This window comes from Hyperolius riggenbachi, chromosome 6 (assembly GCF_040937935.1).
Source record: "Hyperolius riggenbachi isolate aHypRig1 chromosome 6, aHypRig1.pri, whole genome shotgun sequence".
Taxonomy (NCBI): Eukaryota; Metazoa; Chordata; class Amphibia; order Anura; family Hyperoliidae; genus Hyperolius; species Hyperolius riggenbachi.
In genome coordinates, this window is record NC_090651.1 from 42,643,631 (window position 1) to 42,661,213 (window position 17,583).

Below are 17,583 nucleotides of genomic sequence, written 5' to 3' on the forward strand. Positions count from 1 at the left end.
ACAGCAGGATGGCAGAATACAAGATCAGGCAGTACAGCAGAGTGGCAGAATACAAGATCACGCAGCACAGCAGGATAGCAGAATACATGATCATGCAGCACAGCAGAATGGCAGAATACAAGATCAGGCAGTACAGCAGAGTGGCAGAATACAAGATCACGCAGCACAGCAGGATGGCAGAATACATGATCATGCAGCACAGCAGAATGGCAGAATACAAGATCAGGCAGTACAGCAGAGTGGCAGAATACAAGATCATGCAGCACAGCATGATGGCAGAATACATGATCATGCAGCACAGCAGAATGGCAGAATACAAGATCAGGCAGTACAGCAGAGTGGCAGAATACAAGATCACGCAGCACAGCAGGATGGCAGAATACATGATCATGCAGCACAGCAGAATGGCAGAATACAAGATCAGGCAGTACAGCAGAGTGGCAGAATACAAGATCATGCAGCACAGCATGATGGCATGAGTGCGAGGCGATATTTGAGCAATCAATAGAGTGATGGTCATAGAGTGCAGATTATTTAATTCAGTCTATGGGATAGAAGCTTGATAATGAGGGTGTATGATCAAGTAGGATACATGAGGTAGGGGGAGGCCCTGCCAAATAAAACAGGTTGTTTCGGTGCTCAACGCCAGCCACGTGGAGTCTGAGTTGGGCTGCCTCTATAGCAGTACACTATAGTGCACTATTCGGGGTTCCTGCAATTGCCAGACCCTGAATTACTTCTCCCTCCCTTTCCCTCACCTTGCGTGCAACTGACCTTCGACGTAGCCATACGTATGCTTGACAAAGGCTTACAGTCTAAAGGGGGTATTGGTTATTTATTGGAGCTGTGGTGGTAATGGTCACCCAGGGGCGTAGCAATAGGGGTTGCAGAGGTTGCACCCGCATCGGGGGCCCTTGGGCAAGAGGGGCACCGAAGGGCCCTCCCTCATGCACAGTATTAGCTCTCTATTAGTCCTGTGCTCATAATAATGACTTCTATAGATACTTTGAATAGTGGTAATCATTAACAACCTGTTCCCCATCCCCTTCTTGCACCTCTGATACTGTAGTTGCCATTGGCAGGTTTTGGTGCGCCGTATCAATTGTTATGTATAGAGTGATTGAGGAGCCCCATTGTAAAACTTTCATCGGGGCCCACAGATCCTTAGCCACGCCACTGTGGTCACCTACATATGTGCTTTGCACAGTGGTAATTATTAACCCTTTCCAATTCATTTTCCTGATCACCTATGTCCTCCCAGCACTTACTTTTTCCTATGTGCTGGGGGACGGGACGTGGGTGATCGGGGAAAAGGATCGGCGGCAGGGATCCGGTGGCACTAGAGCGAGGGGGGAGCCAGTGCCAAATTGCATGCTGGAGCTCCGCCCCATTGCAGCAGTCTGCTGCCGGAAGGTGGTGCTGCTGGAAGAGATCAAAGCATAACACTTTGAACCACATAGAGAGACCAGATCCGGCAGTGGTGCCCTTACTATCAGCCCAGATGTGTCCAAATAATATTTATATTACGATGATTATTACAGGCGCGCCGCTCATGTAACAGTAGCCGCCCAAATCAACGCAGAAGACGACGGTAGCGACCCGGAGCTGTACAGCGGCAGGCGGCAAGCTGATCAGCTATGTCAAAAGATTCCACTCATGCTGGAAGAGGAGAGGGACGCCCAAGCTATATATTTATATCAACCTTCTAGCCTATCACATTGTTAGTGGGCGTGTTTATAGATAATGGTAGTTGGTGCTGTCTGGGTATTTTTAGTCAGCAGTAAAGATGATGACCTGCAGGCTCACGGTGGATCAAACAACATAAACGTTTAACACTGTAAGTATCAACAATTTCTTGATTTATCTTCTATTTTTGTAACTTCTCATATTGCATTGTCTTATTTTTTTATATCCAACTACTATCTTTCGGTAAAGTTCCTCTTGTGGGAGCCTTTTCACACTGGGACGGTGCGGTGTGGTATTTTCACCGCATCACATCGCAGGGCAAATATAAGTTTATGGGGACTTTCATACCGATGGGGTGCGGCGCAATGCGACAGAAGTGATGTTTTTGCCGCATTCTCCATGCGAGGGCAATCCAACGTTACCATGTGGTTCTGCGGCTACGTGCGGCAGACCGGAAGTCATGTATGTCTATGGCAGGGATCTCAAACTCAATTTACCTGGGGGCCGCAGGAGGCAAAGTCAGGATGAGGCTGGGCCGCATAAGGAATTTCACAATCGCGGCGCATCGCCGCCTCTGCCCGCCCCTCTCACTCTGCCTTCACAGAGAGGGGCGGGGAGAGGCGGCGATCCATGCGGCGATTGACGCCAAGAGGGGCAGAGCTGAAGCTGAAAGCTCTGCCCCTTCCAGGAAATGCCGGCGGATTGCCCCCTGGGCGATTTGGGGGCTCTGCAGCCCTCGTTTAGCGGCGGGGATGCAGTGGATTACTTGGGAGCACTGAAGTGAACTATAAGGAAGCTTTTGCCAGCGAGGACCACAAAATATTGTATCGAGGGCCGCAAATGGCCCGCGAGCCGCGAGTTTGAGACCCCTGGTCTATGGCAACGCATGTGTGTTAAAATGCTCGCCGCAAGTGTTACGCGCCACGCATGTGCGGAAGTATATTTTAGCAATCCGCTTCCACACACGTGATTGCTTCAGCCACAGGAAGTGAGCGTCACATCCTGCTTGGCTGGCTGCCACACAGGGATTACCAAGTAGTAACGCGATAATTCCTGAAGGCCTGGTTTTGGCGGTGCGGCCTCCACTGCCGTAAAGTCCCCAGTGTGAAACCGGCCTTAAAGGACAACTGTAGTGAGAGGTATATGTAGGCTGCCATATTTATTTTCTTTCAAGCAATAACAGTTGCCTGGCTATCCTACAGATCCTCTGTCTCTTAATATTTTTAGCCATAGACCCTGAACAAGCATGCAGTATACGAGGTGTTTCTGACATTATTGTCAGATCTTGTTCAGACGCTACGGCAGCCAAATAGACCAGCAGGACTGACAGGCAACTGGTATTGCTTAATAGGGATGGCCCTGCTTAGGAGAATTCATGGAGAAGCATGTGATCAGTTTGATCAGCTGATAGATTTGTAAGGTTCTGATTTTCTGCCCATGATCATGTGCTAAACCAGGAAGTAATCACAGCAAATCAGAAACTTACAAATCTATCAGCTGATCCAACTGATCACATGCTTCTCCATGAGTTCTCCTAAGCAGGGCCATCCCTATTGCTTAAAAGGAAATAAATATGGCAGCCTCCATATACCTCTCACTACAGTTGTCCTTTTAGTTCAAAGTTGAAGTGTCCACGGCCATTTTACTCCGCCCGTGTTTGGAAGGACGTAGCATTTCCCCGTCTCTGAGGTAAATTAGGGAGTTACAGGCTCATGCTGCAGTCACTGACTGTTGGCTCTCTGCTCACACTTGGGCTGTGGGTGACCACTAGAGTCAAATGCTTAATCTGTCTACATTGCAGAGTGCCAGGCGGGTCAGTGTGACAGTGACAGCTGCCACCTGTTCTGAGGACTCACCCAATCTTACTGCACCAAATGACTCTGCAGCCTGCCCTTTTCAACCGCTCCACTGCCCAGAAGGATACGGGCACCACGGAGATCACAGTATATATAGTACCGCTATAGTAAGCGCTCGATTTATATCATGATCATTTGATATAGCTGAATAAGCTGAAGATTTAAAACTGTGCTCTGAGCTCAGCTCTCTAGGGAGCGTCTGAGGACAACACGGTCACCAATCAAGTCAGTTTTTTTTTACCTGAGGCGAGAAGCATATTTACTTCCTTTCAAACAATGCACATTGCCTGGCTGTCCTGCTGATCCTCTGCCTCTAAGGCCCGGGGCCCACTGGCAGCACTTTTTCAGAAACTACAAAACACTTGCGTTTTCCGAATTGCAGAAGTCCCACGATTTTAAACGAGACTCTCAGAGCGATCACGATTAAAGTAAACCTTAGATGGGGGAGGGGAATTATACATATCTGTGGCTTCCTCCAGCCCCTCCAGACTTATTGCTCCCTTGCCGTCCATCTCCGCCTCCTGAATCTTTTGCAATTGGCCCTGGAAAGTCCTTTGGTCCCGGGTGTACTGCGCAAGCACGGCCTGGCTGCACATGCGCCCTGTCGCTGGGAGCGTTCAGCACCTGCGCACAGAATGTTCCCAGCCGTGGGAGCGCAATGGTGGAGCACGCGCGGCCAGACTGCAGGACTTTTTGGTGCCAATTGCAGAAGATCCAGGAGATGGAGAAGGGCGGCATGGGAGTGATAAGCCTGGAGGCAGCTAGAAGAAGCACCAGGTATGTATAGTTCCCCCCTTCATCTCAGGTACTTTAAAGAGAAACCGTGACCAAGAATTGAACTTCATCCCAATCAGTAGCTGATACCCCCTTTCCCATGAGAAATCTATTCCTTTTCACAAATGGATCATCTGTATGGCTGATATAGTGGACAGTGTACTGGGTAATGGCTCTGCCTTGGACATGAGAGACCAGGGTTCGAATCCTGGCTAGGGTCAGTACCTATTCAGTAGAAGCCCTTGGGCAAGGCTTCCTAACAGTGCAGGGTGGTCCCTTGAGCGTGCCCTTAGTGGCTGCAGCTTTTGAGCGCTTCGAATCCAACAGTAGAAAAGCGCTATACAAATGTTAGGATTGTCACTTCCATGCACCCTTAGCAACAGTATATGTGCACTCTGTTTGGAGTACAGTTGCCACAAGATACTCTCGCCTTGCTGGGGTTGCTGCACGATATGCTGAAAGACTTGAATGAGTAGCAGAGCAGCGATACTGTCAGTCTTATGTTTTCTGCAGAGAGCTTGTCGCAATCCAAAGTTGCTTTGTGGTATAACAGTTGCTACTCCCTGATCAGTGTTCTGTTTGGAGAGGTCTAAAGGTAGCCACACACCATACAATTTTTTTTTAAATATCTGTTCAATTCAAGAACAGCAATCAATCAATTTTTCTGACTGAATGTAACAATTCAAAAATCTGACCAATCTACCACACATATACTGCATGTTCAATTGTTCCCCAATCATGAATAAAATAATTGAAAGCTCAGAAAAAATTGACTGGAACTAAACATCAAGTAATTGACAATCAATCACACACCATACAATTCTTGATAAAGTTGGTCTGAAATATACAACATGTCCAATCTCCCCCAAAAAACCTGAAATTCGATCGGATTTTATCGATCGAAAAACAAAGAAAAGCTCTAAATTTTTCGGGACAACGAATCGAAATAATCGAATTGGTGAAAAATTGGATCTTTTCATTGTATGGTGTGTGGCCACCTTAAAGAGACTCTGTAACAAAATTCTGAGCCTTATTTCTTCTATCCTAGAAGTTCCTACACCTGTTCTAATGTGGTCTGTGTTACTGCAGCCTTTTCTAGTTGCACTGTCTCTGTAATAAATCTTATCTTCTTTCCTCTGTCGGCTCTGTCGGGCTCAGGCTGGAATGTGTGGAATGTGCAGCACTGCTTGTCATTGGCAGAAGCTTGACACACCCTCTCCAAGCTCTCCTCTCAGCCTATCACACTCTGGTTAGCAGCCATGTCTTTTGTTTGTAAACACTGCCTAAAACTGGCAATTACAAGCCAGGATTGCAGCAGGGAGTGGCAGAAACAGCCCAGAGGGGCCCAGGAGAACATAATAAATAGAATGGTATGCTTTTTATTGTAAGAATTTTAGCGAACAGATTCTCTTTAAGGCAGGGATCACACATAAAAGGTGTCCAGTCCTGTCCTGTCAGTTTTTGACAGTTGGCATCACTTTTGTATGAGTTTTCTGCATCTTGGTTCACACATAAATCTGTACATTTCTGGTCATGTCCTGTCAGTTTTGTATACGTTTTCTATGGCTTGGTTCACACATAAAAAAGTGTATATGTCCACTAGTCCAGTCCTGTCAGTTTTGTATCAGTATTCTATGGGTGTACAGTACATAAAAGGTGTACAGTTCCAATTCTGTTAGGTAAAACTGATAGGAAACAGAGGCAAAACTGACAGGACTGGACCGGAAATGTACAGATTTATGTGTGAAACAAGCCTTAGGGCTCTTTCACATTAGGGCAGATTTTCTGCGTTTCAACGCAACGGGTAAAGTCTGCGTTACCCAAGGTGCAATGAAAGTCCATAGACTTTCATTTTAGCTTTCACATATAACGCTGCGTTTTTGTGCGTTGCGTTACACTGCACCCAGGCGCAGTTTTTCGGCCGACGCTAGCTTTAGGCGTTACAATATTAGTCAATGTAAAACGCACACTATGCGCGTTTTTAATCCGTTAACGCAGGCAATCAGTCCCAGAATGCAACAGAGGAACAATGTAGAAAGTTGAAAACTCAAAGAAAAAAAAATGACCTGCGTTTTCCTATGTGCTGTAACGCATTGAAAACGGATTAAAAACGCACACTCACTGCAGTGCAACGCATATCAAAACGCATTAAAACGCATACAACAAAACGTATGCTTTGAGCGTTCTCCAACGCAAGCTCTGATGTGAAAGAGCCCTTATCATTTGATCAGGTTACCATTGTCGGCAACCAATAGGATTTCATTGTTCATAGTGTGTGCTTGCTGACTGACTGCCATGAATGACTGAACTTTACCTAATTAAATAAGTTCAAAATCCTCCATCCTAAACCACAACTTCCATTCTCATAAACTTTAATATCTCTTCTTGTGAGTTTACAGCTTGTAATTTGTGAATGGATTTCCTGTAACCGCATTTCCATCATCCTGCAGACGTCACAATCTACTGCGGTGAGAAGACGCAAAATGCCCCAAAGCCCCATGGGATGAGTCCAGGTCTGGCCTGGCCACTTTATTATTGCTTGTAGAAAGAGAACTATTACTAAAGAACTTTTTGTTTTAAATCAAAAAAGTATTTAAAGCAGACATGAACTCAGAACTTCCTCTCTGCTCTAAAAGATAAGCAACAGCATAATAACCTTTAAAGAAAAAGATTTCTTTGTTACAGCGGATACAAATCCTGCAATAAATCCGCAGTATTTCTACTTTTTGCTTTCATGGAAGCAGACATAGGGTTAACATCCTGTGTTAACAAATTAACTGATCTGCCTAGGCAGTCAGCTGGCACAGCTGAGAGATGAAATTACACTTGCGAGTAGTCACAGATGAGGGGGAGTTAAACAGGCTAAACCAGGCATGGGCAAACTCGGCCCTCCAGCTGTTACAGAACTACAAGTCCCACAATGCATTTGCCTTTATGAGTCATGACTGTGGCTGTCAGACTCCTGCAATGCAGTGTGGGACTTGTAGTTCCGTAACAGCTGGAGGGACAAGTTTGCCCATGCCTGGACTAAACTCTCTAAATACATACCGGGTGCATTTCTTTATGTTCTCTTTCTGTCCTGTCTAAGGGATTAAAAGGAAATAAACAGGACAGCCTCCATATACAGTACCTCTCTCTTCAGTTCCCCTTTAAAGAGAACCCGAGGTGGGTTTGAAGAATATTATCTGCATACAGAGGCTGGATTTGCCTATACAGCCCAGCCTCTGTTGCTACCCCAAACCCCCCTAAGGTCCCCCTGCACTCTGCAATCCCTCATAAATCACAGCCACGCTGCTGACAAACAGCTTGTCAGAGCTGGCTGTGTTTATCTCTATAGTGTCAGTCTGCTGCTCTCCCCGCCTCCTGCAGAACTCCAGTCCCCGCCTGCATCCCTTCCCTCCCTGCTGATTGGAGGGAAGGGACGGGGGCAGGGACCGGAGCTTTGCAGGAGGCGGGGGAGCAGCTGAGACTGACACTACAGATGTAAACACAGCCTCACAGCACAGCTGTGATTTATGAGGGATTGCAGAGTGCAGGGGGACCTTAGTGGGGTTTGGGATAGCGACAGAGGCTGGGCTGTATAGGCAGATCCAGCCTCTGTATGCAGATAACATTCTTTAAACACACCTCGGGTTCTCTTTAAGAACCAGAGACTGCTGGTACAGTAAAACGGCGCTTACCGACGAATCGCCACAATAATCCGCCGCTCTGTCCCAGCCGCAGGTCTCTCTCTCTACCGTCTCTATGACAGCAGAGATGTGCAAGCAGGTCAGGAACCGCTGTCATTGGCTCCTTACGCTGTCAATCAATGTAAGCCAATTGGAATGGCTTACAGTGATGACAAGGAAATCGGCTCCTGACCGGCTCTCACACAGCTCTGCCATCATATTAACGGTAGGGCGAGCGATCTGCAGTGGGGAGACAGCGGCACGATCGGCATTAGCAACCATTGCTGAAATCTACGTACTGTCAGATCCGCACAGCCACAAGCAGGACTGGGTCGGTCCGGATCCGGTTTAGATAGATACACAGGCACAATTACTGTTGTCCTCAGGGTTAGTGACCCGATCCCTCAGGTCCAGGGCTGAGCGCTGCACATGCACATTGCTACTCTACAGGCTAGCTACACGGTTACTTGCTATGAAGGGGGGAGAAGGGCTGACGCTGTGGCGCACAATGGAGAGGCTATGAGAGGACAAGGGTAAGGAGGACAACAATGCACTTGGCCAAGATGATTTCTTGCTGCCGTATCTGGCCCTCCTTACACCTTCCAGATTCTCGGCAGAGAAGCGCAAACCATGAAGCAGGCAGTTTCGATGCAACAATCACTACTTGGCGCCTCCAGGGATAACAATGTAAACTTGCGGCTATGGGGCTCTGGGTGCTTGGGTTGGGCACCAGCCAAACACACGGAATGGATATGAGTTTGGCAACAGTACAGCGGCAGAGATGGGAGTTTAGTATTAAAGGACAACTGAAAGTGAGAGGGATATGGAAACTACCCTATGTATTTCCTTTTAAACAATACCATTTGCCTGGCAGCCCAGTTGATCTATTTGGCTGTAGTAGTATCTGAATTACACCAGAAACAAGCATGCAGCAAATCTTGTCAGATCTGATAATAATGTCAGAAAAACATGATTTGCATGCTTGTTCAAGGGCTATGGCTAAAAGTATCAAGGATCAGCAGGATAGCCAGGGAACTAGTATTGCTTAAAAGGAAATAAATATGGCAGCCTCCATTTACCTCTCATTACAGTTGTTCTTTAAAAGAGACACTGTAACTCGAAAAACGTCCCCTGGGGGGTGCTCACCTCGGGAGGGGGAAGCCTCCGGATCCTAATGAGGCTTCCCTCGTCATCCTCTGTCCCACAGGGGTCTCGCTGCAGCCCTTTTGTTCAATATTTACCTTTCCAAACTCCAGCGGGGGCGCTGTTTCAGCTTTCGGCTCCGAAGTAGACGGAAATACCCAATCTCAGTTGGGGCCGTTCTACTGCGCAAGCGCCGGAGACTTGCGCCTGCGCAGTAGAGCAGACCCGACGGCGATCGGGTATTTCCGCCTACTTTGGAGCACTACTACGCCTGCGCTGGGGCCGGGAAGGTAAATATTTACATCAACGACCTTCGGAGGGGCACAGCGAGACCCCCGTGGGATGCAGGAGGACGGGGGAAGCCTCGATAGGATCCGGAGGCTTCCCCTCCTGAGGTGAGTACCCCCCCAGGGGCCGTTTTTCTCAGTACAGGTTTTCTTTAAGGGAATAGGAATGAGGTTCAGCTAGAATATAGCCAAGCCTCGAGAGTTAAAGAGAGCCCGAGGTGGGCTCAAAAAAAAAAAAAAGTAGGCTACTTGATCCGCAGGGCTGAGTGGATCAGGTAGCCACAAAAACCGCCGCTCCCGTGGGCCGCAATGGCCCACTTTCACTTGTGTGGCCTCTGGGTCACGACGCTGCGCTGGGAGACTGTGTGTCTCTCACAGTGTGCAGGGAGGTGGAGGAGTGGCAGGAGGCGTGGCCAGGGGAGAGAGCTACCCAATGGCATTTCAGGAAACCCTGCAGGAACGCCCCTGGTGGGCGTTTTTAACAGGGAATTCCTCTTCCCTCTGTTTACCTCCGAGGAGGGCTAGATTGCGGTGTGTGGGGGGGGGGGGGACAGAGAGCGGCGGTTGGGGTTGCAGAGCCATGTCATTAGGCAGAGAACATGGCTCTGTGTCCCATCTGCCCCCGAAGATCCACCTCGGGTTCTCTTTAATGCTAGGAATTAAGGTAGTGGGGAGGGAGGTAAGTGTTATCCATGGAGAGTTGTGTTAGGAATGGAGATACTACAGATATTGTAACTATTAGTAATATCTTGCACTCAACTTCACTTGTGACAATTAGGCCCAATTTCCACTGGCTGGGGGTGGCAATCTGCATACGTAGTAGTATGCTGCTGGCGAGCTGGGCACTTCCTGTGACCACAGTGCCTCCAAAAAGCTAGAGAAGTGTTTTTTGCCAACTTACCGTTGACAAGCTGCAGTCTGTTGTTTTCTACTGCTGTGGCATAATACTTATGACTGCCCATATGGATTTCTATAGGTAATGTTTTCCATGTGGTTTTCTAGCTGTTTGAACCACACAGAAGGGCTAGCCATATATAATACAATTTTGGTTATTCAATCTTACCATTTCCATGTAGTATGAGAGTTACCTAAACAAACTTCTCAAAGTATCTTCAGTCTGTTGGCCCTTATACTACATAGGTTTGGCAAGGTATTACAATCAGGACTGTATGGTGTCTGGCCATCTTAAAGCCTGGTACACACTTCCAATTTTGATTGGCCAATTACGGACCACTTTTATGGCCTCCATCTAGTATGAGGATTTACCTACACAATCTGCTCATAGTATTCAAAATATCCAATCAAAATTGAAGGTGTATACCATGCTTAAGTCACCCACTTGGCACAAGAATGCAGCCAATGGAGTCAGAGCACTTATTCTGGATCACTACAGCTAGGCAAGCAGCATTTTTACAAGGCAAAAAAAATCCTTTCCTTAAAGGTGGCCATAGACAATGAAACCAAATTATTAAATTGTTATTATGAATTGTATTGAGAAATCTAATGAAAGTTATCTTTTGGTAAAAATTTTTTTGTAGTAAATGCAATAAAATTGCTCTATAAAACCAATCAATAACATGTAGGCTTTGGGCCTACATGTAATTAGACATCCCCTTATCTGAAAGTAAACCAGTCAAACAGTGACGCAGAATGACGTACCAATGCAGAGTTGCTTATATAAGGAATGCTCTGTTTAGAACAACGTAATTATCACGGAAGTTAATGTAAAAATGGGTAAGACTAAAGATTTAGGTGACTTTGAATGAGGGATGATCGTCGGTGCAAGAAGAGCTGGTGCTAGCATCTCTGAAATGATGGCTCTTAGGATTTTATCACCCAACAGTATCTCGGGTGTTTAGAGATTGGCCATTGAGAAATAAAAAACTTCAAGCAAGAAGGACTATTCTGGTCAAAAAAGGCTGGTGAATGAGAGAGGTGAAAGGCGTAGTCCGCAGCAACAGAAGGGCAACAACATGACAAATTACAGTTGAATTCAATGCAGGTGCAGTCACAAAGCATATCCAAATGCACAACAAGATGGACTTTGCAAAGGATGGGCTTCAGCAGCAGGAGACCATCAAGAGTACCTTTGGTATCACAGAAAAATAGGAAAAGACGCCTGTTGTGGACCCAGGAACGATAACCATGCACCTTGCCACTATGCTCCATCATGCTCCAATTAATTTGAGGAACATCAATCAGCGTTTATCCTGCTTCCATGGCCAACTCAGTCCCCTGACCCCAATCCTATTGAACATTTGTGGGACGAAGTCGAAAGATCACTTCAAAGCTTTGAAACGCCACCATCCAATCTGACACGGCTTAGAGCTGCCATTATGTCAGCATGGGCCAACATTCCTCAGCAACGGTATCGGCATCTTGTTGAGTCCATGCCAAGAAGAATATTGGCTGTGATCAGAGCTAAAGGTGGACCAACTCATGTAGATATGTGGAAGGATCTGCTGAGCAGGTTACAGTACCAGCCCTGATCACTTCTCTACAGTCTGTGAATAAGCAGTACAGGAAGTATCTGCTCAGCCCCTCCACTCTGCAGGTATAAACACAAACACTTACCCAAGCCAAGCATTAATGTTTCTAAACTTTCTATGTCAGTCCGCCAGCAGAAACCCTGGGGGGCAATCAAGTCACATACCGCTTCTGGACAGCATTACTTAGAATTGGTTTATCTTAGGTTCTACTTCACACATAGTAGTTATAACTAATGACCCTTTAATTTTGGGAGAAGGTAATCCTTTTTTACAGTAATGCTGGGTACACACCATGCGTTTCCGCGTCGAATGCGTCCGTCGATACGCGTCGATTCGATTATTTCCGAGCATTTCCGAATGCATTTCGATGATTTTTAGGTCGATTGCCATGTAAAGTATGGCTAATCGACCTAACGATCCATCAAAGCTTGAATCGGACATGTCAGAAATAATCGAATCGATGCGTATCGACGGACTCATCGAACTCGGAAACGCATGGTGTGTATCCAGCATAAGGGGGGGGGGGGGTGTTCCACTAGAGCCGGGTTAAGTCTACCGAATTCAGAAGCAGCCCATTGATTTCAATAGGCTGTGATTCCAGAACTGGATTCGTGTGCAGGAAATTGCACAGAATCACCTCTAGTGGAAACGCGCCCTAAGAGGCAAACGTGCCCTATAACACCACCTGAAATTCCCTTTCAGATACTTACAGCACTGGATGAGCACTCATGTTATTGGTCCTTACAGGAAAAAAATATACTTACAAACATAAGTGTAGTTTCCCAGATGATCACTGAAGTAGCTATCAATCTAAAATGCCACTACTCAGCCTGGTTCTAATGTATACTGACCAGGGTGGTGCGGCCCAACATTTTTTGCGGCAAGGACAGCCTGTCTCAATACTTTCATAGCTCACTTACTCCGCAACTTCTAGACACAGGAAGTGACATCAGCAGTTACTGACAGGTTGACCCCGCTGATCTTTTTTTTTTTTTTTTTTTTAATGAAAATTGAATGGTGTAGGATAGATTGTTAACTTCTTGATTTATAGACCCAAACAATTTCTTCTGAGTTTCCATAATTTTTTTTTCATAATCGGGACACATTGGTGAAATGTTACAATCAATCAGGAGAGTTGTAATTCTTAAATTTCAAAAAACAGAAAAACCCAAAAAATTATGTTGTGTGTGGCCATCATTAGGCTAACTTCCATCCCATCATGCCTAGCATGACATGAAGTCAGCTGGCCAGTAGGGGTGGAGTTTGCAGAAGTGATAGCGTGGTTTTTTTGTGGGTCCAATGCTGGTCCGGTGCGGATGCATAACATTCATTTGATGATTGGCAATGCATTCTGATGTCCAGAAAAATGTGCTTTGCTAAGGATACAAGGACAGCGGTTACGTTAGAAATTGCCCAAGAGAAAGCAGTCTATGGAGCAGTGAAGGCTAACCTTGGCACTCCAGCTGTGGTGGAACTACAAGTCCCATGAGGCATTGCAATACTCTGACAGCTCTAAGCATAACTCGGGAAGGCAGAAGCATGATGGGATTTGTAGTTTTGTCACAGCTGGAGTGCCAAGGTTAGCCATCACTGGTATAGGGCATATGGGTTGCGCGTTTCTACCACAATGCAACGGATATAGTGAGAAGGGGTGCTTTGAAATAGATGGTGGATTTTGAGGACAACACGGGTTACTACAATGGTCAGGGCACCTACAGATCAGGAATGCTTTAAGGCGAGTTAAGTTTACACACTCAACAAAAGTCTTAGGAATGTCCAACAAACGAATGATTTTGCCGTATCAGATGACAAGGATATAAAAAATGTAGCCAAATGACAACAAGCAATCAACTCAAATGACTGTTGGGCAGATATTGTGTATATAAGGGCTTGTACACATTGACAACGTGTCGCTCGTCGGGGATCAGCACCTGATCCCCTTGGGTGACATTGCTGTGACCTGCAGTACACATGTGTTAGCTGTGTAGCTGATGACGCACTGTGTTGCTGTGTGGGGTGGCACTGGCAAGGGGTTGACAGAGGGACGCTGAGCGGCACATGCTTGATGTCACGTGGTGGGCAGGATTGCGGTGTGAACAATGGGATTGTTGGGGGGGACCGGTTGGTGTTGAGTAGATCCATCCAGTGGAGTGCTCGCGGTTTGGGCATCGGAGGTTGTAAGGTGCCATATACACACTTGATTGTCAGCTTAATGGAGTTCAAACAACACTGTACTGTAGTATGCGCACGTAGTGTATAATATCGTGTCCAAGTGCAGTGTTTACATGAGGTGGTTGTTTGCAATATCGGTATGCAGACAACGTAGTTGGGAAGACTGAACATTTGACTTCATTGCAGGTAAAATAGTTTCCGTGACGTTGATGGTTTGCTTGCAGCGACTTTTGTAGACTTTTGTATGTGTGTGGACCTTTAGTTAGTTCAGTGTTGGTTTTGTACTGCATCAAGCAGTTCAGATCCAAGAACAACTGTGGGTCTAATCCATTCCAATCAGATTTCTGGCCCAGCAATTAGGAATGGCCCAGCAATCTCCCAGATCTCTGTATTTCCAGCAGGGAGTAGCAATTGGGAAACGGGTCAAGCCACTCTTGTGCTAAGTATGGCTAGCTTTTGGCCAGGACTACAAAAGCAATTTTGACAACACATTTAATCTTTTGTTTACATTTGCAGTTCAGTAGAGAAATTAAAACCCTTGTCACGATTTTGTAAAAGAAAAACACAGAAAAAAATTTGGAGATTTTCCAAAAACCGGTTTTCATAATTTTAAGTTAGTCATGCACAATTTGACCTTTTTTTTTAATGGATTACACATTTGATACAAAAAATAAAATAAAAACAAAAAGTCAATCAAACTTTCAGGTCTTTCTGGATTGATTTTTGACCAAAACCAGCTGAATGTAGATTGGGATAGGATAGGTTATTTTTTTTTATCAGTCCACCTACTAGAGGTGGTGGAATTCCAATTCATATCCAAAAAGACTTCTGCTAAAATCTGGTCCAAATGGAGCAATAAAGTTATCAATATCCCTTGATTAGTTTTTGATCAGAGAAATATTGCAGTGTAAACCTACTCAGTTGGCAGTTGCTGTAATATAGGGACAACTTTACTGCAAATCCCAGTAAGACAGCAATAGGCTAACTGAATGTTATGGTGGGAGTTGAAGTTCTAGAACATTGGTAACGCCTTACCTAATTGGGCAAGTATTGCATTAGCTGGGGAAACATATGTTGGCTGGTGAACCACGCTGAGACTTGTGGTTCCACAGATTGAACCTTTTGGGCTGCCTGAAAGTTCTATAAATATGAAAGACCAGGTGATGACTAGCAAGACATCCTGGGACTTGTAGCTCAACCACAAGTAGAACCCTATGGGAATAGTAAAAACACCATAAAAGTTGGAGGACCACATGTTGACTGGCAAGCCATGCTAGGACTTGTAGTTCCACTGCAGACAGGAACACTAGGCTCAACAAAAGATGGACTAGATGTTGACTGACAAGCAATGACTGCAAATGCAACTCTTAGTCAACTTGACTGATAATACTTTTAAAACATCTTAAACATGTCCTCCAATCCTTATTGTATATGATTTAGTAAGTTCTTCTACTCAAAAATCTCACGACATGTTTGTACTGATATAGTAAAGTACCCCTAGCGCCCATCAAAGGTCCTCCCTGGAGAGCAGGTAACACACCAGAAGTTCAAGCTTACAAGGTCTTACCTTGCTCCAGAAGAGGACTTGCCGGTCAGCTCTCTGCTGAGGATGAGGCAGTTATTACAGTAATAATTCCTGGCTGAGTTCTCCACTTGCTGTGCCAGAACGGGATATTATCAAGCTGCACCCTGAGGTTGTCCTCTTTCACCCTGAGCAGATCCCAAGTCCACCAGTCCACAGTGAGCTGCTCCCCTGCGTGCTGCTGCCGAGCTGTCCTTCACTCCTAGTCTGCTCCTCTCATCAGACTGGATGCCATTTGGCTGCACTTACTCCCCAGCCTTCGAGTTTCCATAAAAGTCCTGCTCTCAGGTCATCTACCGCATTCCAGACGATCCAAAAGCAGCTCTCAGCTGTTCAGCACTCACACACACTGCCTCAACTGTTCCCTCTGCGACCCCCTGCATGGGAAACCACTTCATTTCTGGCTACATGAATGAGAGAAGGTCTGAGGGGGTTAACCTGGATCCCGAAGGCTGAGTGGGAGCAGGTCCAGGAGTCCCCCCTGATCACCAAGAGGGGAGATCTCTTGGATCGGTACCTGCAGAGAGCATCTCCTCTGTGGAAAGCGAAGCTGAAAACGTTTAGGTAGTTAAATAAACGTTTGTTTCAGCCTAACAACAAAAAAGTGTTGTAAAAGTTAAGGGGGAGAGTGGAGGCTGGACAAATAGTTTGGAAACAGAAACTGAAAGTTAACGAATTGCTTACAGTCTCAGATATACCTTATAGACGCAAATGTCCTCTGATCTATTCTCATTTCATACACTCTCCCCCACCTCTGCCTGGTCTGCACAGAGACACATCCTTCTCACATATCAGGGCCCATAGGCAATTCACTTTTTCTCCTGAGTTTTCTCTTATATCTTTGCTCTTTAAAATAACTTTTCATCAGCATTCTGAAATTGAAAACATTTCAAAAACAAGGTGTAAGGGTTCGTTCACACTAGAGGCGTTTTTTGGAAGCGCTTACACCAGTGGTCCTCAAACTAAGGCCCGCTGGCCGAATGCGGCCCCTGGAGGCTTTTTTAACGGGCCTCCACACACAAAATGGATTACTTATAGATGCGGCAGCAGTGCTGGCACCACGTTTCCACACGGAAGCCAGCAAGAAAGAATCCGCTGGCTTCCAATCCAATTCCGCATTAGGAGGCTTTGCTGTCCAATTGTATGGCAGGTTGTCACCTGGGTATGCTTCACTGTCTGGTGCACAAAAACATTGTGGTAGTGGTGGTGGGGTAGTTAGAGGTAATATAAAAGCAGTTTGTGCGCGCGCATGTGTAGGGGTCGATAATTTGCAGTCCTTGCAATTACTGGGGAAAGGGGGTTGTTTTGAGGGGACTTTTGAAAATACAGTATGTATTTTGAACACTGATTGCTTTGCATGTGGGGGATTGCGTTTCAGGTGCTGTTTACACTACCTAGGTTAAATGTAAGGTTTTTCTACATCATTTTATGTACACTCCGGCCCTCTAGCAATCTAAAGTATGTTGACCCGGCCTTTCACTAAAAGAGTTTGGGGACCCCTGGCTTACACTATGCTTTCCAATTAGATAGTTCTCATTCCGTTTGCTTGCCACTGACAAAAGCGCTGCATGTACCACTTTCAGGGCGATTTGCCCTGAATGGACGGTATAGGGAAAATGCAAAGCGCTTGAAAAAGCGCTTAGTATAGTGATTTCCCCAGCGCTTTAATGAATAAATACATTTTATTTATTTATTCCCGGGGCAAAGTAATCACTTCCTGACTGACGTCAGGAAGTGATTTAAATAACTGCTCTGCTAAAGCTCTTACAAAAGCGATAACATGCAGAGCGATTCGAAAAATAACAACGCTCCGCGGACGATAGCGCGAGCACAACGCAATGTGTACAAGGCCTAAAAGTGCTATCAAAATTATTCTTGCTAGGAGAAAACTAAGGAGAAAAAGTGAATTGCATACGGGCCCAGGAG

The 17,583-nt window shown here is 45.9% G+C and overlaps 1 protein-coding gene across 7 annotated transcripts in view; it reads right to left on the reverse strand.

Moving 5' to 3' along the window:
* NEXN (nexilin F-actin binding protein) overlaps positions 1-16,204 on the reverse strand; it is a 110,101-nt gene extending 93,897 nt beyond the window's left edge. For 3 of the 7 annotated variants that reach the window (XM_068239177.1, XM_068239180.1, XM_068239175.1), the window contains exon 1: positions 15,643-16,204. The gene's annotated coding sequence lies outside the window, so the exon portion shown is untranslated. The remainder of the gene's footprint in view (positions 1-15,642) is intronic. The other 4 variants (XM_068239176.1, XM_068239174.1, XM_068239178.1 and 1 more) reach the window with 3 other exon arrangements.
* Between the last annotated feature and the right edge of the window lie 1,379 nt (positions 16,205-17,583).